General features: G+C 46.2%; 1 long non-coding RNA gene across 1 annotated transcript in view; it reads right to left on the bottom strand.

The window, feature by feature from the left end:
* Nucleotides 1-23,709, bottom strand: part of LOC147370099 (uncharacterized) — a 39,810-nt gene that overhangs the window by 3,843 nt on the left and 12,258 nt on the right. The window contains exon 3 of the long non-coding RNA XR_015168410.1: nt 9,387-9,501. This is a non-coding gene — a long non-coding RNA (uncharacterized LOC147370099). The remainder of the gene's footprint in view (nt 1-9,386; nt 9,502-23,709) is intronic.

Here is a 23,709-nt window from a genome sequence, read left to right as displayed (position 1 = left end):
TTGTGACCCCATGAACTGTTACCCACCAGGCTCCTCTGTTCATGGGATTCTCCAGCAAGAATACTGGAGTGGGTTGCCGTGCCCTCCTCCAGAGGATCTTTCTGACCCAGAGATTGAATCCACATCTCCTGCATTGGCTGGCAGATTCTTACTGCTGGACCACCAGGGAGCCTCAACTAACTGGTAAGTGGAGGTCGCTTTCTCCGAGTTGGCAAATATACAAATCGACTATTCTGATTTGGTGAACAGGCAGGCCATCACAAGCGATCCTGTGTCTTCCAATCTATAATCTTGACATGTGCAGAAAGGTTCACTTGCCTTCTTCATGGGCTAGAATAGAATTCTGCCCAGTGCGAGGCCCAGCCAAAGCAAGACTGAGGAGTAGGAAGTCTGGTCGATGGAGGGAAAGGGCCTGGCGAACTCTGGACATGGACAAGAAGTGATCAGACTGGGCAACACAATCTCCTGGGCCTTTCTACAGGTTCATCTGCGCTGCGTTAGGAGGGACAGATGAGAAAATGAGATGTGCCAGACCATCACAACATCCATCTTATAAGGTCCAGCAGAGGGCTTGTGAGTGTTCAACATTTTGGGGGAAGAAAAGAAAGGAAGGAGAGAAGGGCAGAAAAGAGGTGGTGAAGAATGGAAGGGACTGAGGGGAGAAAGAAGACAGGGTCACACGGCCTTTGGAATCCTCCAAGGGCCGAGTCTAGACCCCACTCGCTCATTCTGCAGAGGAGGCAACTGAGACCCAAGAAGCAACGGAAGAGAGAGCAGAGCGCCGGTCCCTGCCGCATCACTCCCGCTGGGACTCACCCTCCCGCTCTGCCAGCGTGAGCGCAGAGCGCGAGGAGGCCGTCCGCAAGCTGTGAAGTGAGCGCTCATCACGGCCCCACACGACGGCACCCGGTTGTTGTCCAGGCCCAGGGCTTCGGGAGAACACGTTTCTGTCTCCTCGGCCCTCAGGTAGGACATTTCAGTGGCACCGCACACTGACCCAGACACACGCGTATGCGGAATTCAACCCGACGCAAACCTCAGCGGTCTGCTTGCTTCTGGAATTCCCATCTGGAATCCCTTTTCTCATCTCCATCCTCCTCCGGACCTCGCGCTCAGAAACACACTGTGTCACACTCATCCACCTTCTCCCGGCCCCGTTCACCTTTCTTCACCTCCTAACACTCCCCGGATCCTGTCCGCTCAAAGTGAGTCTTCCACACCTCGGCCTCCCCAGAACCCAAGGGCTGAGAGGACGCCGCCTCCTGCCAGCTCTCCAGGCCACTCGGGGACGCGGCTCGCGGCGCCCCTCCCTAGGCGTTCAGCTCCCCGGGCGTCTGGGTCCCTTCACCTTTCAGGCCTTGCTTTGCTTAGCATCGAGTCTGACGCCAAGCAGCTTCTCAGCGAGTATCTGCTGAATCCAATGGAGCAGCGCCTGGGCACTCACACAGCCCCCAGGGGAGCCCCTCCAGCCAGAAAAGAGGCTGGCAGGGCTCAGGGGGGCGCATGCCGCCTCTCCTCTGAGGTTTCAGAAACTGCCTGCAGCCTGCGCCGGCCTTCCGAGCGGCGGAAACCGATGACAACAAGCGGAGTCGTCCAGGGGCCGGTCACGGGCGCGCGCACACCCCGCAGGCCCTGGGGCAGGCCCACCGCTGCCGCGGCCCCCGGAAGCCAGCAAGGCCGCCTCCCCGTGGCCCCTGCGTGCAGCCAGGTCGCGGGGCAGAGGGTCCCCGCCGGTCCGTCCTCACTCCCGGAGGGATGTCTGGGTCTCAGCACCGGGAGGACGGGAGAGGTGTCTCAGTGCTGAGCTGCAAGGCACGGAGGGGAACGCATGGCCACTTGTTCTCCTGCAAGACAGGGAGGAAGGGGGATGGGAAAAAAAAAAAGACGCGCAAGGATGCGCGGAGGAGCCGGGCTCCTAGCACGCAGAGAAGGAAGATGGAAAAGACGCGCTGCACGTGGAATGCGTTGTCCACTTTAATTCTCAGGGGCAGGAGGAACCATCCAGTACTAAAATATGAGGTGGGTAACATCCCTAGTATCGCGATATGTGCTTGCACATGCTAGCTGAGACTGAAAATCGCAGAGACTGGCGCGGGGCTGTGACACACGATGTATCTTTCTGTCGGGACGCTGCTCTGTCTTCTTTCTCCGGCCCCTGCCTCCACCGTCCAACTCCACCATCCTTCCAGCTTTCCCTCCCGTGAGGGCTACCCTTCCTCCCAGAACAGCCAGCCCAGTTAGCGTAGCACAATAGATGAAGCGCCTTGACAGAGATGCTGGGAACCCCGGGGTAGAAAGATTGAACCGCAAAGGAGAGAAACAGGAGAGAAACAAGCAAAGTCGATTGAAGGCCTGAGAAGGCGCCTTTGACATTCGCATTCCCGCATTATCTTTGCCTGGCAGCTGCAGCTGTTCACCGACTTTCATCCCTGACATGAACCGTCGGTATCTGCAGTTACCCAGGCCGGGGAGCAAGCATTAGCATGCTGCATACGCTCTGGGGAAAGTGTGATGCTGGCTTCCGCCTGCCTTGGAAGTCTGTAGCAGACAGTCTCAGGAACAAAGGGAAACAAGATACAGAAAAAAACCAAGTGTCTGCTGGAAGCCAGAGCCCATAGCTGATGCATGGGGTCAGAGGGTTGAGTCAGAATCAAAGTGGAGGTGGAGAGAGAAGGAGACAAAACGCAGCTGGTGGCTGAGGCTGATTTCTTTTTGATCTGTCTCAAAGAATTAACTTTGGGCTAATTTTAGGGGTAAGTAAAATGGTAATAATGGGGAAGGGAAGCCAGGTATATGGAGACAAAAGGGGGAAGTTGCAAAAGAAAAACTACTGAATAATCTCTCCCTTTCACTCTCACATTATCTGAGTTGATACCTTATCATCACTTCTTGGCCTAGTTAAAATCACAGGCCACTACACTGAGCTTAGAGCAATCCAGTGTATCCCACCCAGGCTGACGTCAGTCTGAACAAGTTCTCTCTCTAAATGTCTCATCTCTATGCAGTAACTAAGTCTCATAGGACTGTGGGAAACTTTTAAAGCCATCCAATTAAAAGATATATGAAAGAAAATTGATATGGAATATTGATATATCAGAACTTAAGTGTTCGATAACAGGGGCTGACTAAAATCTATCACACATCATACATCTGTCGGCACAGGGAACTCTGCACAGCGTTACGTCACAGCCTGGATGGGAGGGGAGCTTGGGTGAGAATGGATACATGCATATGGGTGGTTGAGTCCCCTTCCCTGTTCATCTGAAACTATCACAAGTTAATCAGCTGTTCAGCTCAGTTCAGTTCAGTCGTGTCCAACTCTCTGTGATCCCATGGACTGCCGCACTCCAGGCCTCCCTGTCCATCACCAACTCCCGGAGTTTACTCAAATTCATGTCCATTGAGTCAGTGATGCCATCCAACCTCCTCAACTATATCCCAATACAATATAAAAAGTATAGAAAATAAGAAAATAAAATATGCATTTACTAGACTTCTATGCAAAAGTACTTTAGCGCTGTAGTTTTGAGCTAGAGATATATTTTCACAAAATGCAAGCCTCATAAGGAAGCTGTTAGAGCCTGAGAGTTGCTGGAGCTTATAAACAAGGTTTTGTCTGACAGCAGGTAGAAACATTCTGGCCAGGAGTGAAAAGTCAGTCCTCAGGTCTACATCACGCACCCGTGCAAACCCACAGACACCGACTGGCCGGTAAAACAACCCGAGTTCCTCCCTGAGGACCAGGGTCACAGCTCTGATAGATTTGGGGAGATTCTGCAGACAGTCCCAGCTGGCTCTTGCAATATCTGTTTTCCCTCTTTCCTTACAAAATGAAACTGTATTTGTTCCAGTGCAGTAATATGTCCTGCTAAAAACAAAGAAAGCAACCCACTCCAGTGTTTGTGCCTGGAGAATCCCAGGGACGGCGGAGCCTGGTGGGCTGCCGTCTAAGGGGTCGCACAGAGTTGGACACGACAGAAGCGACTTAGCAGCAGCAGCAAATACAAAGAGACAAGCAAAAACTAAAAAGAAATAAAAAATCTACCCCCCATCCCTGGCACATAAGCTGTTTCCAGACAACAAGACCTAGGCAGAAGGCTCGGGATAGGACTGGAGGGAGAGCTCAGTCAGAAGGAACCGCCAGCTTGCGTGGACCTTGGGCCAAGTGTGACGCTGAAGTCATCATCTTGTGTCCTTGAAGCAGCAAGCTCAAGGTCAAAATCCATGTTTCAAGGGCGACAGAGCTGGAAGCCGAGGAGCAATGGCTCCCAGCTGGCACTGGGAACCACAGTACCCTCCTCGGCCATCTGTCTCCAGACTCCTTGCCACGTGCAAAGAGGGAGAATGAGGGAAAAAAATGTTCTTCGGGTTTTCTCTGACTTGCATCCAAGTCTGTTCCTGTATGAGATATCCATCCCAAACTGGGAGAAGTAAAATCTCCCTCCCCCCAACCCCTAAGAAGAGAAGTCAAGTGAAAGTGTCCTGCTTGGTTAGCACTCTGGATTGAATATCGTTCCCTCAAAACTCACAAACAAGTGTTAGTCGCTCAATCCTGTCCCACTCCTTGCGACCCCATGGACTGCAGCCCACCAGGCTCCTCTGTCCATGGGATTCTCCAGGCAAGAACACTGGAGTGGGTTGCCATTTCCTTCTCCAGGGGAACTTCCTAACCCAGGGATCAAACCCACGTCTCCCACACTGCAGCAGATGCTTTTCCATCTGAGCTACCAAGGAAGCCTTAAAACTTGTGTTCACCCAAAACCTGTGAATATGACCTCAGTAGGAAATAGGGGGTTTGCAGATGTCATCAAGTGAAGAGGAAGTCACACAGGATTAAGGTAAACCCTAAATGCAATTTGACCAGTGTCCTTATAAGAAGAGGGAACTTTGGACACAAAGGCACAGAGGAGAATGCCATGTGAAGACAGAGGGAGAGAATGTAATAATAAATGTACAAGAAATGCCACAAGAATGGCCAGTAAGAACCAGAAGCCTGGAGAGAGGCTCCTTAGAGCCTCCAGTAGGAACCACCCGACCAACAAGCTGATTCTGGACCTCACCCCAGAACTGTTAGAGAGTAAATTCCTATTGTTTTAAGCTGCTAAGTCTGTGCTGCTAGGAAACTAAGACAATGGATGTATCCCCTATTTGCACAGATATTTATTTTATACACCATGTTTCTAGAATGGAAAACTGAGGAATAAAAAAAAAAAAAAAAAAACACCCTATATTATCATCCTGATCCTATGAGATAGGTCAGAACTCAGACTCCTTGGAAATCTTTAACTATTTATAGACTTCTCTCTTATGGAGGTGACCAAGTCACTGCAGATGGAGACTGCAGCCATGAAATTAAAAGACGCTTTCTCCTTGGAAGAAAAGTTATGACCAACTTAGACAGCATATTAAAAAGCAGAGCCATTACTTTGCCAACAAAGGTCCGTCTAGTCAAGGGTATAGTTTTTCCAGTGGTCACGTATGGATGTAAAAGTTGGACTGTGAAGAAAGCTGAGCGCCGAAGAACTGATGCTTTTGAACGGCGGTGTTGAAGAAGACTCTTGAGAGTCCCTTGGACTGCAAGGAGACCCAACCTGTCCGTTCTAAAGGAGATCAGTCCTGGTTGTTCATTGGAAGGACTGATGCTGAAGCTGAAACTCCAGTACTTTGGCCACCTCATGCAAAGAGTTGACTCATTGGAAAAGACCCTGATGCTGGGAAAGATTGAGGGTGAGAGGAGAAGGGGACGACAGAGGATGAGATGGCTGGATGGTATCACTGACTCAATGGACATGAGTTTGGGTAAACTCCTAGAGCTGGTGATGGACAGGGAGGCCTGGCATGCTGCAGTTCATGGGGTCGCAAAGAGTCGGACACGACTGAGCAACTGAACTGAAGAACAGAAAAGAATTCCAGTTCTGTATTTAAAAGGAGAGGCGCTAGAGGACTTCCCCAGTGGTCAAGTGGACTCTGCGTTCCGATGCAGGGACATGGGTTCAAACCCTCGCCAAGGAACTAAGATCCCACATGCTGCAAGGTGAAGCTAATAAATAAATAAACAGTCGAGGCTCTTGAGTGGTTCTGAATGAAATAGCTGTTAATTTTTGATAAGAGGTTAAGCAAACACAGAAATCAAATAATATGGTAATCTAAACCACCAACTATAGAGTAGTACTCATTGGGCACTCAAATTACATGTATGAACAGTGCTAATATTTAAATGGTCAACAATCAGAAACTTTAGAAACAAACATGGAAATCACATGGAATACTATGATAACTGACACAAAATTGTTGGAAGGACATGATATCTATGTGAAAATCCAAGCTGGTTACAATACAGTGTTGATATCATGTTTTCATTTATTGTAAAGAAAAATGTTAGATGATAGAAAGTCAAAAATAAAGAAATGGATAAAAATAAAGTACCAATATATCTCCCATCAGAGGGAAGCTTAAAATTAACACGATTTAACTAGAGCCAACTGTGAGACTTGGCTGAGGCCTCCAGATCCAAGATGGTCTATGTAACAACCCAATCCTTCACTGAACAATAACCAGAGAACACAGTTTCTCAAGTACAGGGCTGGTGAGAATGAAAATATCCCTTCTCCAGCATGAACTATAATTAACATTTATCTTCAGATGCAGGGACTGAATAAGTCTCCTGATCCCTGGTTGAGCAGTGGGTTGAACTGGAATAGGAAGAACCACAGGCCTGTCATGGGACTAGACTCCCCGACGAGGCCTGGGAACCTCAGTGTTAAGAAACATGAATGTTCCTCTTCATGAAACTCCAGACTGCAAGACTCGGGGAAGGACCAGTGAAGGAGAGTCTGCTACTAGGTGGGATTTTCCCGAGGGTAGGTGGCAAGCTTGCTGGCCTCCGAGAACAAAAAAAGAAGCTAATTAAGGCAGTCACAAGGATTTTTGTGGACTAAACCGGAGCAAGCATTATCCAAACTGAGCCTGCAAAGTTCAGATGCACGAGAAGAGAGAAATCCAGGTGTAGCTGCAAAGTCAGGGATCATAAACTGATCAAGAAACATCAAAGGAGAAAAGCAGTCTTCCCAGGTGGCTCGGCGGTAAAGAATCCACCTGCCTAGCAGGAGATGCCAGTTCAGTCCCCAGGCTGGCAAGATCCCCTGGAGAAGGGAATGGCAGCCCACGCCAGTATTCTTGCCTGGAGAATCCCAGAGCCACAGGAGCCTGGTGGGCTACGGTCCACAGGGTCACAATAGAGTTGGACACAACGGGGAGACCACATGGCAGCAGAGGAGGAAAGGCCAGTGACAGAGGGAAAGAAGGGGTGCAGAGAACTGGGCTGAACACGATTTTTTCTTGCAGGCAGGAGGAGGAGGAGAGGACCACAAGGTGACCTTTTCCTGGACCCCGTGGCTCTGGAGCAGTTCTCTGGCCCTGGGACACAGCCTTCTCTTCCACCTGCCGATGCACAACAAGTCCTTCCCACCCTGTGTGTGTGCGCTGGGGTAGGGTGTGTGTGTGTTGAGTTATAGCAATGTCTTCCCCAACCAACCTTCCAAAACTGAGTACTGGTCTACTCTCACTTAATAATGTTCTGCTCATCACCTTAATTGCAGGGAGAAAACATGGGAGCTCCAGGGAGTCAGCGGCAGATCCAGAAACAGAGTCAAGCTCCCCTTACATGCGATGTGGGGCCCGCCCATCCGTCCAGGCTGCCTCTCCTGCATCTAATCAGGTATTAGCATCTTTGTTTAAAGGATGTAGACATAGTCACTGGAAACTGAAGTTGGCTCAGAGGTTAAAGTGTCTGTCTGCGATGCAGGAGACCTGGGTTCAATCCCTGGGTCAGGAAGATCCCCTGGAGAATGAAATGGCACCCTACTCCAGTATTCTTGCCTGGAGAATCCTATGGACGGAGGAGCCTGGTGGGCTACAGTCCTCGGGGTCGCAAAGAGTCGGACACGACTGAGCGACTTCACTTTCACTTTTCACTTTCATGCAAAGGAAAGTCTACAGACGTCAGGCTCCTCATAGATCATAAAGACTGATTACAGAGTAATTAAAGGTTTAAGAAAAGTAGGTGGAATGTGAAGAAATTATACAAAATATAACCAAGTTCAGGCAAAAGGGTTGAAGCAATAAATGCCTTTGCTCTCCCAGATTAGCATATTCATTTGACAATATAAACTCACTTAATGAAGACCTAGAGGCCGTCTCATGTAACATGAAATATTAACGATGGTCATATGTATCACCAAAGGCTGAAAACTGAGAGGATCACGAAAACAGAATACGGAAGAGAAGTAATTAACATCAATAATTCGTAGCACTGCCAGATGGTCAAGCTAAAGGGCTCTTTTTACAAGTCAGACTATAAACTATATAAATTGGCCAGTAAAACACATCACCAAAGATTGAGACTGGAGATTATACCCAGGGTAAAACTTTAAATAGTTCAGAAGCGGGTTCTTACCTGGAAACACTGAGAACTACAACGACACATCTTGACTTTTCCAGGCGATAGAAAGGGACCCAAATAAAGAATTGTTTAAACCTCCCCGTTTCACTGCTCTGTAGTCCTTATGCCAACAGCAGGGTTCCTAGGGTTCCCCAGTTATTCTGACCTCATGCTGTCTCAGGGGAGTGGACACACTTTTTTTCACCCACGCTCCTCTGTATTCTGGATGCCTGCCTCCAGAAAACACCCCGCAAGCGGTGCTGGCTGTCTACACTGCCTCTGCGTCAGAGAGGGACTCCCAAGCCAATCCTCACTCGGTCACCTTGCACCAAAAGCGCCCTGCTGGATGCTGCAGGGGCGGGCGATTCCCAACTCCAGTGCATTTGGGGGCGATCCACCAAGCAGGCCACCATGCAGTTGTCTTACACAACTGAGCTTCCTTCGTGGAAAGGAGAGCTTCAGTCTGCGCCTGTAAACCTTCCCTCCTCCAGACTCAGGCAGAGCTCCGTGAGCCAGGAGGGCAGTGTGGTGACTGAGGGGCACCACACTGAGTCCCCACCTCCATCCCTCAGGTGCCGGGGTGTGCAGGGCGGCCCCTACAAGTCCACTCCTGGCCCCTGAATCAGCGGTGCCGATGGCTCAGGCGTTCATTAGCACTGAGTCCCCACCTCCATCCCTCAGGTGCCAGGGTGTGCAGGGCGGCCCCTACAAGTCCACTCCTGGCCCCTGAACCCCAGCGGTGCCGATGGCTCAGGCGTTCATTAGTCAGTCAGTCAGCAAAGGTTTATTCAGAGTCGACAGGATGCCATCCAGCAGGAGAGCCATCATGGACAGAAGCAGACCCACTCCCTGTACGTCTGGAGCTAACGGTCTGGCTGCAGAAGCCAGCGCTAGTCAAGGCATGAAACAGACGGACACAAATGCATATCCACAGTGAGGGTGGTACCTGGTGCCGTGAAGGGGCACACGAGCGGGAAAGCCGTCCATTCAGAGAGAGCAGAGGAGCTTCCTCAGGAAGTCAAGGGTTAACTCGGGGAGGTGAGCAGGAGCAGCACCCAGCCCTGGGGAAGAACAGCAGGGCAAAGGGTGAGGCGTGAAGGAATTCAGACTCAGAATATTACCTTCCCCATGCATATTGATTCCATTAACATTACTGACAAGTACAGCTCAGCTGGTAAAGAATCCGCCTGCAATGCAGGAGACCCTGGATCAGGAAGATCCCCTGGAGAGGGGATAGGCTACCCACTCCAGTATTCTTGGGCTTCCCTGGTGGCTCAGCTGGTAAAGAATCTGCCTGCAATGCAGGAGTGAAAGTGAAAGTCTCTCAGTCGTGTCCGACTCTTAACCCCATGGACTATACCATCCATGGAATTCTCCAGGCCAGAATACTGGAGTGGGTAGCCTTTCCTTTCTCCAGGGGATCGTCCCAACTCAGGGAGCAAACCCAGGTCTCCCACATTGCAGGTGGATTCTTTACCAGCTGAGCCACAAGGGAAGCCCAAGAATACTGGAGTGGGTAGCCTATCCCTTCTCCAGCAGATCTTCCCGACCCAGGAATCAAACTGCAGTCTCCCACGTGGCAGGCAGATTCTTTACCAACTGAGCTATCAGGGAAGCCCACAGTGCAGGAGACCTGGGTTTGATCCCTGGGTTGGGAAGACCCCTGGAGGAGGGCATGACAACCCACTCCAATGTTCCTGCCCGGAGAATCCCGTGAACAGAGGAGCCTGGTGGGCTGCAGTCCAGGGCGTTGCAAAGAGTCGTACACGACTGAGCAACAAAGCACACACTCTGGATAGCTGTGGTATAATTAATAAAAGAAAGGATATAATCTTTGATCTCAAAGAGCTGAAGGTCTAATAGGAAAGATAAGATTAACTTCTGTGGGAGTGTGAGAGAGACACTGGAGAGGTATACAGTAGGAGACTAAGGGATGCCTCACACTAAAGCGTGGAGCACGGCTTCCTAGTGAGGGGTCGGTGGGAAAGACAGAACAGACTGATATCCAGGAGGTGCAGCCAGGCTCGCCAAGGCACAGCGGCATGAGGCAGGCCCCGCTCTGGGCCGGGAAGCTGAGTTTGCTTTCCAGGGAGACCAGGAACGAGGCAGAAGGCGGGCTGGACAGGCAGAGACACCGGAGACCTTGAGAGAAGAGGACCCAGGGTAAAGCCTAAAGCACAGAGGGACAGGGAGGTAACGCATTGAACCACCTCCTCTTTTATTTCATTCTGCTCTTTTCCCCTCTACCTCCAACAGTGAATGGTACTAAGATTTCAAAAGAAAACCAAAAACCCACAATGACTGACCCTGACTCTGCTTTGTCATTTTCACAGGTTTATTTCCCCTGCTGGATGTTAGCACATTAAATCCCCAGGTGCTTTTCAGTGAGTGTTACATTTCTCCCAGTTTGGTAAATCAGATATTTTTTTCCGATTTATTTGCTTTCAGTACGCTGCTTTCTATTTTGGTGGGCAGTAAGCCATTCTGGCATTGAGGTAAAATGAATATTTTTAACAACTGGATGGCCACATGGAGGATATAGATAGATGACAGTAGCTAGGAAGCAGCTTTTTTAAATATCATGATGCATTTGTTAAACGTCAAGAATGAAATAAATATTAAAAGATAGTCCCACTCTTAAAACAAGCTGACCAGCTTAGACTACAGATCTTTTTTTTTAATTTAATATAATGCCTGACACAAAAGAATTTAACTATTTATGTTGCAAACACAATACATGTAACGTTTTGAGTATATTATTCAATGAACACATCACGAATAAGTTGCGTTTGCCCTGGTGTTTCTCCTCCACAGCATCTCATCCCTTTCTCAATAAACCAGAGACAAGGCACTATTTTGAATTTTGTGTTTATCTTTTCTTTACCTTTAAAAAACAGCTTTATTAAATGTTTATATCTTAAAATGTTGCTTACTTTGTGTGCTTGAGCATAATCTTAATGGTGTCATACTGTTAGGGTCTTTTAGAACTTCTCTTTTACTCAATACCAGATTTCTAAGATTCATGGGTGACTGAGAATAGCCGTGGATATATAAAGACAGCCTGTATATCCACCTCTTGATAATGGGCCTGTACAGCCTCTAGCTCTCAGCTCTTACAGACTGTTTCTTAGGAGCCCTGCCTTCTGGGTACATGTACAAAAATCGCTAAAAATTAAAATAAGCTGAACATCTTAGAATACAGGTCATTTTACATTTTAGATGTAGATTAGATGTGGATTATTCAGTTAGAGTGTGTTTCCATGTTCAGATTTCCAAAATAATCCCAACTTGTTTTCCAAAGTGATTTTTTAATTTACCTCTCAAAAACCACTATATAAGAATTCCTTTGATCCATATCTTCTCCAAGACCTTGTGAACTAAAAAAATGAAAGTGAAAAGGAAAAAAAAAAAGATTTAGGCTGTATTTAGGAGATAAAAGCAGAGACATTACTTTGTCAACAAAGGTTCATCTAGTCAAGGCTATGGTTTTTCCAGTGGTCATGTATGGATGTGAGAATTGCACTATAAAGAAAGCTGGGTGTCAAAGAATTGATGCTTTTGAACTGTGGTGTTGGAGAAGACTCTTGAGAGTCCCTTGGACTGCAAGGAGATCCAACCAGCCCATCCTAAAGAAAATCAGTCCTGGGTGTTCATTGGAAGGACTGATGCTGAAGCTGAACCTCCAATACTTTGGCCACCTGATGCGAAGAGCTGACTCATTGGAAAAGGCCCTGATGCTGGGAAAAATTGAGGGCAGGAGGAGAAGGGGACAATAGAGGATGAGATGGTTGGATGGCATCACTGACTCGATGGACATGGATTTGGGTGGACTCCAAGAGTTGGTGTTGTACAGAGAGGCCTGGTATGCTGCGGTTCATGGGGTCGCAAAGAATCGGACATGACTGAGCGACTAAACTGAACTGAACTGAGGAGAAAAAACACACAGAGATGTCTTGGATAAGAAGGAAAAGTCAAGATGACAATATTTACTTGTTAATATGTACCAATACAGTAATATTTCAATTTGATTATAACTTGCATTTCCCTGATGGCTGAAGAGACTGAACACCTTTTCATGGTTACTGGCCATACACTTACACGTCATTTGCTCATTTTCCTGTTTTGTTTGCATATATGCTGTTCCCATTGGTAATGTTAGTGGTAGAGAACTGGCCTGACCATGCCAGCGACGTAAGAGACACAGGTCTGATCCCTGGGTTCATCCCTAGGTGGGGAAGATCCCCTGGAGAAGGAAAGGGCAACCCATTCCAGTATTCTTGCCTGGGAAATCCCATGGACAGAGGAACCTGGCAGGCTACACAAAGTTGGACATGACTAAAGAGACTTAGCATACATCGATTGGTAAAAGTTTTTTTATTTAAATAATCTGGATATTAAACTTATGTTGCTTACACATTTGATAAATATGTTCTGCTACTTTGTCATCTTTTCATTTTCTTTATGATATTTTTGGGTAAACAGAAGTTATTAATTTAATATGCCCTCTGTCCATGAAATTCTCCAGGCAAGAATACTGGAGTGGGTTGCCATTTCCTCTCCAGGGGATCTTCCCAACCCAGGGATCAAACCCAAGGATCAAACCCAGGTCTCCTGCATTGTAGATAGATGCTTTACTGTCTGAGCTACTAGGAAAGCCATATTGAAGTTAATCAATCATTTATTTATGGTTAGAACTTTTTGTACCTTGTTTATCAAAACTTTCTCTACCCCAAAACCAGAAAAAAATATTCTTCTGTATTTTCTTCCTTAAGTTCTTGTCTCCTTCAGTCGACTCTAGTGTGTACTATGAGGCAGGAATGCTGTTTCAGTCTCTGGAGCGGATGTCCATCTCAGCACTGTTTATCGAGCAGTTCTTCTTTTTCTCCATTGATCTTCAATGCACCCCAGGCTAGATGTTTCCTGTGGCCCGTGGCACTCATTGATTTCCCCTTCTTGCTCTCCCCTTTATCACAGAAGCTAGAAACCTAGGAATTGAATTTCCAAAACTTCTTTGCCAGCAAGGTTTGAGATGTGGTTTAGAGGCAGTCAGAGAAATGGACTTTTATAAAAAAAACTTGGAGAACAGTAGGGGGGTCGAAGCCATTCATGCCCAGCAACAACAGCAGAGGAACCACAGACGTAGGGAGGCACGAAGTTCAATTTTATTTTACTTTAGGAGCAGATGGGCTCAGAATTTCTATGCTAGTCGCCTGTCTTGGGGATACAGTTTGGAGGGGTTGAAGGTGTGTCCCAGTTTGCTGACCTCTGGGCAGCAGCCAAATATTTCTGCCCCTCTGGATGGCTGTAGCACTGAACATAAAGGTGATGTACTCGGTGTCCAAATCCTTTGTACTTCTGGCCCTTCAATAATTCACATAACTCTTCTTTCTGTTTTTAATTCCTCCTACTTAAAATACTGAGTAATTTCTGTTTCCCCTATTTTGCCCTAAGAGACAGCCCTCTGTCAAATATCATAGTTCCATTTACAAGTGGGTCTCCTGGCTTTTCCATTATGTGTTGTTGATCGGTCTGTCTGCCCATGAGGCAGTAGCATATTGCCTTGATTAAAGCTTTCAAACCAACCTTGGCATCATTAAAGCAAGTCTTTCCCCCTGCTCTTCACATGTCCCAGCTGTTCTTGGCTCTTTGCTATTCTATATCTACTCTAGAAAAATATTTTTAAATGTACGTGTTTTAGAAAAAGACATAATTTTTATTAGAGCTTCATCAAATCTATAGACAAGTTTTAGTGAAATCAGCATGGATTCACATTTTAGAAGCATCATTCTAGTAACGTTAAGCGTATTAGGTTTATCCAGGTCAAACCGAGGAAATTTGAGAAGACCTGGAAAGCCAATATGGGCAGCTGGTGAAATAAAATAATGACAGAGAGAAGGAAGAGATTTCTGCTGTGTTCAGGAGATAAAACAGGTAAGGATGTACTGGCTAAGATGGAAGACGCAGAATGGGTTAGGTTTTCTTCTGGGCCTCTGGGCACTACTCTTTACGAGCAGAAGCTGTCTGCTTAGAACAAGGACCATGAGACACGTTTGGAGCATACTGACTTCTGGTGGCTAAGAGAGGTTCAAGCGAATGAGAGCCTGCAGCTCTGCAGAGGGAACTGAGCTGTCTGCTTAGAGGTACGAGGGGTTGCGGAGCTCAGTGCAGAAGCACGCACACACACCTGGGAAGAACCCTCCAGGAATCCTGCCATTTTAGAGGGATCACGAGAAAAGAGAGCCAATCAGGGAGACCTAGGCAAGGAGCTGGAGACATAAGAGGAAAACGCCAGAGAAGAAGATTGTGAGGAAAGCCAGAAGGAAAGAGCTTTAAGAAAGAGGGAGTTGTTACGTCCTGAGATAATTGCAAGGAAGAAGAAACAGATCCACTGGATTTATTAACATGAAGTTAATTGGTGGAAATAATTTCATTGCTGTTTTGGGGACAGGAGACAAATTGTTGTCAGATGAGCCGTAAACGGCCAGTGAGGAAGGGAACTGGGAATGTAAATGGCTCTTCAAGAAGTTTGGTTGCAAAGGTTAAGAGACATCCAACAGTAGCTAGAGGGAGATACGGGGTCAGAGGACTTTTTTTTAAAGGACATGTGTGTATCTGAAGGGAGCACACAATACCTGGTAGATGACTGATGGCCCAGGGTCTGGGTCAAGTCACAAGGCAAACTCCAGGGCAGGTGACCGGACAGATGAATCCGACTTTGGCAGTGAGCAAGAAAGACTGGGAAAGCGTGAGTCTTGGTGGAAATCCATTGTGTGGGTGGTTTGGATTGTGGAGGGAATGATTCCTTATCTTTCTTAATGAATAAAAAGGTGGGTATACATGCTGAGAGCAGGAGACAATGGGGCAGAGTCTGGACAGTCATGAAAGTTCAGAATAGCCATGGAGATGAGAGGGAGAAGCAGCTGACTGGCTGCAAGGAGAACGGCTCCGGCAAAGCGCAGCCATGCTCGCGGGGTTTGTGCAAGCTGCTGGTCTCCTCCCACGGAGCGCGGCAGCCGGGGACTGCCTGCTTAGTTTTATCCCAAGCCTCTCATACAGAACCCGCCATGTTAGACCTAAAGTGAGTAAACGTCGTGGGCTCTCCCTTGACTTCTGTCGCAAAGCAGGCTAAGCGGCAGCTAGTCGCTATTATTGTTCAGTCACTAAGGCATGTCTGACTCTTTGCAGCCCCATGGACTCCAGCACACCAGCCTCTGTCCTGCACTGTCTCCCAGAGCTCGTTCAAATCCACGTCCACTGAGTCAGTGGTGCCACCCGGCCATCTCATCCTCTGCCCCTCCCTTCTCTTTTTGCCTTCCATCTTTCCCTGCATCAGGGTCTTTTCCAATAAGATGACTCTTCACATCAGGTGGCCAAAATATTGGAGTTTCAGCAATCCTTCCAATGAGTGTTCAGGGCTGCTTTCCTTTAGGATTGACTAGCCTGAGATCAAACCAGTAAATCCTAAAGTGGGAGCTAAGATTGCCACAATTAGACCCACAGGAAACAGAAGAGAGATTGAACGATAGCACGTGGCAGACAAAAAAGACAGAATATTTGTGTAGGAAAATGTTCTTTATCTTTGGCGGCTTAGAGCTACACTAAGAGGCATTGCTATGTAGCCAGGAGCAACAATTATTCTTTAAATGGGGTTTTCAAGTTAGACAACACTATTACTAACCTCAACTGAAAAACGAGCAGGAAAAACCACCGTCCCAAAATGGATTCATACAGGATGGCGATTAACCAACTCCAGCCAACAGATCAGATTTCCTGCTCTTTGAGAAACTTAATAAAACTCTAGGACTTATTGATTTTGCTCTTCCTCTAGACAGAAATATGCCAAGAATATACACAGAGAAAATAAATAATCTCGAGTTTTTGTAAGCGAGCTAAAGCAAATGTGGAGTTACAGGCTCTCAGAGTGAACCCAGGGACAGGCTGGTTCAGCACGCAGCGAACAGGATAAAGATTCATGGCCAGGTGCTTGTCTTAACAAAGATGAAACACCTATCATATGACCTGGAGGTTTTTTCCCTCTAAAATGTACCCAGGAGAGTGGAGACAGAAGAGCAAGTTATTACTTGATGTCCTGATAAACCATCTGTGAAGCAGAGATCCATCAGATGTCTCCTGAGAGGCAGGTCTAGAAGGTTCCTGGGGAATGGCTAGATACTTTGTTAATCACGGAGACTCTAATGGCACAGCTGCTCTTAGAAAATTCGAGGGGCTGGAACACAGAGTCCAGAGGGGTGTGGTGAACACCAGAGCGTATCTCGCTGCCCTGGACACGAGGTCAAAGGGCATGGGCTGCAGGGGCCCATGGGACAGGACTGGCTCAGCTGGTCGCCGGTCACCACCCAGCAAGTTAGAAGTGATCTTCTGACCAGCGGGGACAGTGATTAGACTAGAAGAGTGCTTCTCAATTCATTTTATCTGGGGCACATAAGAACTGCCATCTATAGTGAAAATTAGGGAGAAAAAAGATACAAGAATGTTGGGAGGGGTCAGACCAGTTGAGAGGCTGATGAAAGGAGAAATGTGACTCAGGAAAGGAAAAGAAAGAGGAGGAATTCCTTTGTCGATGCTTGCGTAGGCCTCTCTCCTCTTTTCTCTGCTTGTTCGTTATGGGCAAACCCCCTGTTCCCCTGTTGCTGCGGTTCTGAAATAGCATCTCCAGAACTTGTTGCCAACTTTTCATCTGCTCCTCCCAGAAGAAAGGGTGAGTCATCTGCCTAGTAGACACTCTACCCTTATCGAGCTGGAGACAGAAAGCAGCCTCTTTAATCTGATTATGGCTTAGGGAAGCCTTCCACAATAAATGCCAGGTGTCATGGGAGGTTTCTGTAGTGGCATGTGAAAAACTCTTCCTGCCTAAGATCAGGGGCAAAACAAGGATGTCAGTTACTCCTGACTCTGCCATTCACTGGAGGCGCTAGGCAGTGAAACAGGGAATAGCAATAGAACATGTAAGTCTTGCAGTGTCTCAGTCTCTGGGCTGCAGTAATGGATCACCACAGGCTGGGTGGCTTATAAACAGTAAACTATTCGTCACGGTTCTGGAGGCTGAAAGTCCAAACCTTAAACTGGGAGACGGGGTCTGGTGAGGGCCTGCAGCCTGGTCATCCCAGGTCAGAAGGTAGACGGCACTCCCTGGGGTCTCTTTCACAAGGGCACTAACCCCATTCACAGAGGCCCACCCTCGGGACCTCATCACCTCCTCAAGGCCCCTCTTCCCACTATTAATACTATGCCATTAAGGGTTAGGCTTCAGTGTATGAGTTTTTAGAGGGAGAGATACAAACATCCAGTCTACAGCAGGAAGAAAGAAAACTGTTCTTATTCACTGATGATGTAATTATGTGCATCGTAAACTTCTGAAACTAAAGCCAACAAAGTAATAAATTTAACAACGTTTCCCAATATAAACTCAATATTAACAATCAGTAAATTATGTATAATAGTAGCATGTAATTAGGAAGGATTTTTAAGTCAGAACTTGTACAATAGCATAAAAAAATCATCAAATGCTTAGAAATAAATTAAAGGAAAAATGTGTGAAACTGCCATACAGAAAAGTAAAAAGCATACTGAAAGAAATTTAATACTTAAATACATAGAAGGATGTTTCACATTTATGGATTGGAATAATCATTGTTATAAAACTTCAGTTTTCCCCAACCTGGTTCAGTATAATCCCAATTAAAATTCCAGCTTTATTTATAGAAATGGCAAGAGCCAAGAACAGGACTATCTTGAAGAAGAACAGAATGAGAAGCTTCATAGTACCAGATATTAAGGCATTAGAAATACTCAGTCATTGAAGAGCATTGTCTTAGCACACAGATAGACAATTAGATATCAATGAAACAGAGTGGAGAACGGAGACTCAGAATCATGCTTGCATGATCTCCTGATTTTTGACTAAAGTACTACTATAATAGAGTAGGAAAAAGATGGTCTTTTCAGTAAATTAGCACCAGATCTATTGCACACACATGGCAGGAAAATGCAGCTTTACCCTAGTACACATCATACACAAAACTCCACTCCAGATGGATTGTGGATGTAAATGTGAAAAAGAACAATTCTAGAAAAATATACCAAGAATATATTCATCTTTTCTTGGGGCAAGCTGCTGCTGCTGCTGCTGCTAAGTTGCTTCAGTCGTGTCCGACTGTGCGACCCCAGAGACGGCAGCCCACCAGGCTTCCCCGTCCCTGGGATTCTCCAGGCAAGAACACTGGAGTGGGCTGCCATTTCCTTCTCCAGTGCGTGAAAGCGAAAAGTGAAGGTGAAGTCACTCAGTTGTGCCCAAATCTTAGCGACCCCATGGACTGCAGCCCACCTGGCTCCTCCATCCATGGGATTTTGCAGGCAAGAGTACTGGAGTGGGGTGCCAGTGCCTTCCTGGGGCAAGCAAAGATGTACTAAACAAGACTCAAGCAAATTGCTAGTCATAAAAAAGATAATGCAAACTTGGACTGTATTGAAAACCATGTAGCAGTAACTGTCGAAGCTGGATGCATATTCTGCGAACAAGAAATTCTTCTCCTAGGGGTATACCTGACAGAAATATGCAGACATGTGTACCAAATGTGTACCTAAGTCATGTGTTCAATGTTCCTAAAAGCTTTATTTCATAAGAGACCCAAACTGAAAGCAACCCAAACATTCATAGATAAGAGAATAAATAAATGTGGTATATTCCTACGATGGCATATTATTAGCACAGTAATAAATAAAATTACTACCACAAGCTGTGACCTGGGTGAATTTCACAGACATAATGTTGAGGGAAAAGCCAGAGACAAAAGAGCATATATCATGTGAGTCTATTTTTATAAAACTAAAGAACGTGTTAAACTAACTTGTTTGCAGAGAAGAGAGAATAGTGGTTAATTTGTAGGTTGTATAGTTTCTAACAGATGAAGACTGTGGAGAGGCTTATATAGTGCTCTAATCCTTGATTATGGATATGTCCACTTTGTAAAAATTCATCAAGTTACGCACTTAAGATTGAGACATTATTATATGCGGTTTATATATCAGTCAAAATACAAAGTAAAAACTACAAATACAAGTTGAACTTCTCTCTCTGTCCCTAAGACTTTGAATTCCTTCTCTTACTCAAGCAAGAAGAACATATATGCCTCTTGCTTTTACACAATTAGGAAGATTTGAAAGATTCAATTGTGTTGTTGCTTGAGGTCGTGGGGTTTAGTGGAAAAAGAATGAAACCTCTTAGTCCAGGTACCTGAAATCTTATCTGGCAGGCTTGTGACCTTGAGAAGTGTTTTAGTGTTAACCTCAGCTTCTTCATCTGTAGAACAGTGGTAATAATACTCCAATATTCTCCTTCACCACTGCGGAAAACACTGTTCTTTTCACATCTTAAATTCTTGCTCATTTTTAAAACTTTTCCTATTCCTGTTAAAGTGCAAGCAGACGTCACCACCCTTCCCTGCCTCCCCATCTATGCTTTGTACACATTCACTTTGCAGTATTAGGTTTTGCAAGCTTCCACCAGAAGGGAACATGCAGAAGCTTCTAGAAGACAAGGATGGTGCTTTTTCATATGTTTTATGCCTGGAACCCAGCCCAAGGCCTGACACATCACTGCTCAATAAATTCTGGATTAAATGAAAGAATTAATGAATGAATTACTAGGTCTGCCTTACCCTTCTAACCAAGTGACTGTAACCTGTGGATTGATACTAATGAGAAAAGTGAAGTTGCTAAGTCGTGTCCGATTCTTTGTGACCCCATGGATTGTAGCCCACCAGGCTCCTCTGTCCATGGGATTCTCCAGGCAGGAATACTGGGGTGGATTGCCATTCCCTTCTCCAGGAGACTTCCCGACCCAGGGACTGAACCCGGGTCTCCCGCACTGCAGGCAGACGCTTTAGCCCCTAGTGATACACACAGAGGTGAATCAGTGCAATCCAGCGCACAGGAGCAAGTCACAAAACTGCATCCAGTTCGTCTTGTTCACTCGTGAAGGAACATCGAACATAACCAGTTGATTTTTGAAGATCTATTTTAACTGAAGGGTTTAAAAACATTCTCAGAATCTTCGCTGAAACTTGTGAACTCTGCAAAGACAGACAACTGACTGAACAAAACAGGAATCCAGACAGAAGTGACAATAAAACCCTTGTGGTGGAGGCAGAAGCAGTGCTGAAGTCAAGAAGCCCTCCGGTGTGAAACGCAGTCCCACTGTCTGCTCCAGAACTCAGGGGATGGGTAAACACTGTGGATGGGAGCCAGCGTGCCCCATCACTACAGAGGAGGCAACCAGACCATCCGTGGAACACACATTGACGAAGTGCGGCGCTGACAAGCCTCTGCAGAAAAACGTGCCTGTTTCTTCTGCAGAAGTTATAGCCACACGGTCTCCTCTCGTGTAGACTGTGCCCACCTGTTTGCTTTTGGTGTATGGTGTGCTGGGGGATTTACACTTTTTATTTTGAATGCACAGGATAACTTTGGACAGACTATATTCCATCAATATTGCCATCGCTGCCACCAGTAGCAACATCACCATATTTTTCCTGCAGAACATTTACCATCACTTTTTTGAACCCAGCACAATTTTAAAAAATGCATGAGAAGGAGCTTACCTGACTCCAGGGATTTGGATCTAGGCTGTAGAACACTTCACCTCTAAGTCAGTAGTTCAAATCCAGCCTGGGGTGAAGAGGACAAAAATATTTCCAGGTGCTATGTGCTTAAATCAAGTTTAAGCCTTGATGCAGCTCCCTGAGGCAAAGGATCAGCAATATGTTTTAGCATCTTGTTCACAGCCCTGGAGTGAGAACAAGGCCTGCAGACCCAGGAGAATAAACCAGCTCTCCATCCCAACACCCAGCAGCATCATTCAGGCCTCACTCAGGCTCCTACTGGGCCCGCTCCAGACGTGCCAAGAACACTTTCACTTCCCATGGCTTCCAAACACTTAAACCATTACGGCCCTCCACTGGGATGCTGGGAAACAGAGCTGAGAATTCACAAAGAAAAAGCCATTCGGTGTTTTGCTTCTCAAAGACTTAGATGCTTCAGAAAGAACAAGTGCAGGGGGAGAAATTTAAACTCAGAATTACATACCTTCATATACGTGGTATGAATGCATAGTAATTTCCCTGGTAAACTTTAAGCTGTTGCCCAGGGAAAATATTCACCCAATCATGAACATAACGGAGTTCCTATAAATATGACACATGCCCTCCTTGCATACCGAATTAGATGCTGGAGACACTGCTGAATCCCAATCATCTGTTTCTGAATTTCTGTAAAGACATCAGCTAACGAATCAAAGTGATCACCAGCAGTAGTAAATCACGACAAAATCAAGCCAGATATACCTCATGTGTGAACAGATCCATCACCAAGCAAATTAAAATCTCGATATATCACCACTGCTAAAATTTGCCAAACACAATTACATAGATCCTTCAGTTCAGTCCAGTTCAGTCGCTCAGTCGTGTCCGACTCTTTGCGACCCCATGAATTGCAGCACGCCAGGCCTCCCTGTCCAACACCAACTCCCAGAGTTTACTCAAACTCATCTCCATTGAGTCGGTGATGCCATCCAACCATCTCATCCTCTGTCGTCCCCTTCTCCTCCTGCCCCCAATCCCTCCCAGCATCAGAGTCTTTTCCAATGAGTCAACTCTTCGCATGAGGTGGCCAAAGTACTGGAGTTTCAGCTTTAGCATCATTCCTTCCAAAGAAATCCCAGGGCTGATCTCCTTCAGAATGGACTGGTTGGATCTCTTTGCAGTCCAAGGGACTCTCAAGAGTCTTTTCAAACACCACAGTTCAAAAGCATCAATTCTTCGGCACTCAGCCTTCTTCACAGTCCAACTCTCACATCCATACATGACCACTGGAAAAACCATAGCCTTGACTAGACGGATCTTTGTTGGCAAAGTAATATCTCTGCTTTTCAATATACTATCTAGGTTGGTCATAACTTTCCTTCCAAGGAGTAAGTGTCTCTTAATTCTATGGCTGCAGTCACCATCTGCAGTGATTTTGGAGCCCCAAAAAACAAAGTCTGACACTGTTTCCCCTGTTTCCCCATCCATTTCCCATGAAGTGATGGGACCAGATGCCATGATCTTAGTTTTCTGAATGTTGAGCTTTAAGCCAACTTTTTCACGCTCCTCTTTCACTTTCATCAAGAGGCTTTACCTTTCAACTATTGCCTCGAGCAATTCCTAATGTTTTATTCAGGTCTATGTCTGACAGAGGATGAGATGGCTGGATGGCATCACTGACTAGATGGATGTGAGTCTGAGTGAACTCCGGGAGTTGGTGATGGACAGGGAGGCCTGGCGTGCTGCGATTCACGGGGTCGCAAAGAGTCGGACACGATTGAGCGACTGAACTGAACTGAACTGATGTCTGAGATAACCTTATCACTTGACCAAAGGGGTATAAAGGAATGCTGTTCTGGCTACAGTTTGATCAAAGGGAACAATCTCTAGCCTGAAAATTCGTAATTACTCAGAACTGAAGTGAGAGTCACACAGTCATGTCCAACTCTTTGCGACCCGATGGACTATGCAGGCCATGGAATTCACCAGATCAGAATACTGGAGTGGGCAGCCTTTCCCTCCCCCAGGGATCTTCCCAACCCAGGGATTGAACCCAGGTCTCCCGCATTGCAGGTGGATTCTTTACCCACTGAGCCACAAGGGAAGCCCAGTTACTCAGAGCTCCCCCTAAACTTTGCCATCACCATGTTGCAAAAGCTTGAACGAGAAATATCAACTTTCTTCTCTATCTCTTCATCTGCAGAACAAAGGTGGGAAAGGGAAATTATGAGGAATTCTGGGAGTGTCCTTCCAATTCCACATTCTAGAAAATGTGAAACAACCTTTAAAAGCCTCTTTAAAAAGTTTAGCTATTGTAAATTAGCTCTACATCTTTTTAAACTGAGATATTAAAGTGTTTCTTATATGCATTAAATTTTTATTTTAAAAGAGCGAGTAGTACATATTAATTGCCAAGTGATGTGTAGGAATATTTTTTCTTCAATTCAGAAGCCTATCTTTATTCCAGTTATAATACTATAAATTAAAATACAGTGGAGCCCAAGAATGCCATTTAGTCACAGTGAAAACAAAAACATTAAAAATCCAAGCAAAACCATTACTGCTTGCCCCAACTTGGCAGAGCACCTAATGCACGTTCCCTAATTCCCTCATTTACTCAGCCAACCAGCCAGGGTTTACTCAGCACCCAGCATGTGCCGCAGACTCCTT

Source organism: Bos grunniens, chromosome 7, assembly GCF_055505025.1.
Source record: "Bos grunniens cultivar Pamir isolate PY7600 chromosome 7, Bosgru_T2T1.0, whole genome shotgun sequence".
NCBI classification, from domain to species: domain Eukaryota; kingdom Metazoa; phylum Chordata; class Mammalia; order Artiodactyla; family Bovidae; genus Bos; species Bos grunniens.
The sequence above is the reverse complement of the archived record's forward strand: the minus strand, read 5'-3'. Positions and strand labels throughout refer to the sequence as shown.